The sequence below is a fragment of the Petaurus breviceps genome, unplaced genomic scaffold (genome assembly GCF_028583685.1).
Source record: "Petaurus breviceps papuanus isolate PSGF00001 unplaced genomic scaffold, PetGlider_PUasm1.0 688, whole genome shotgun sequence".
Classification (NCBI taxonomy): domain Eukaryota; kingdom Metazoa; phylum Chordata; class Mammalia; order Diprotodontia; family Petauridae; genus Petaurus; species Petaurus breviceps.
In genome coordinates this window covers 7,001,834-7,002,233 of record NW_027186457.1, presented here as the reverse complement: position 1 = coordinate 7,002,233, position 400 = coordinate 7,001,834, and positions in this window count along the sequence as shown.

The following is a 400-nucleotide window of genomic DNA, read 5'->3' as shown; positions in this document are numbered from 1 at the left end:
ATATATGAAATAAATGTGTGTATGTATATGTGTATCAGTTGCTGTTAACCTTAAATGAGATAATGAATATCTATTTCTGGGACTATTTCATTATTGGGTAAGTAAATATGTATATATTATGTGTGAGGAGATATGCATATGTACATATTTGTGCATTGCAGGTTGCCATTAGCCTTACATAAGATACTGCACATTTATTTATGGGACTATTTCATTTGTGTGTATATATATGTGTGTGTGTGTGTTTCTGTTAACCTTAAACGAGATGATGGATATCTATTTCTGGGATTATTTCATTTGTGCATGTATATGTATGTATATGTATATATATGTGCTTATATATGTGTGAGTGTGTGTGTGCATTTTTGTGTATAGGTGTATAACATGAAGTAGTCCCAGC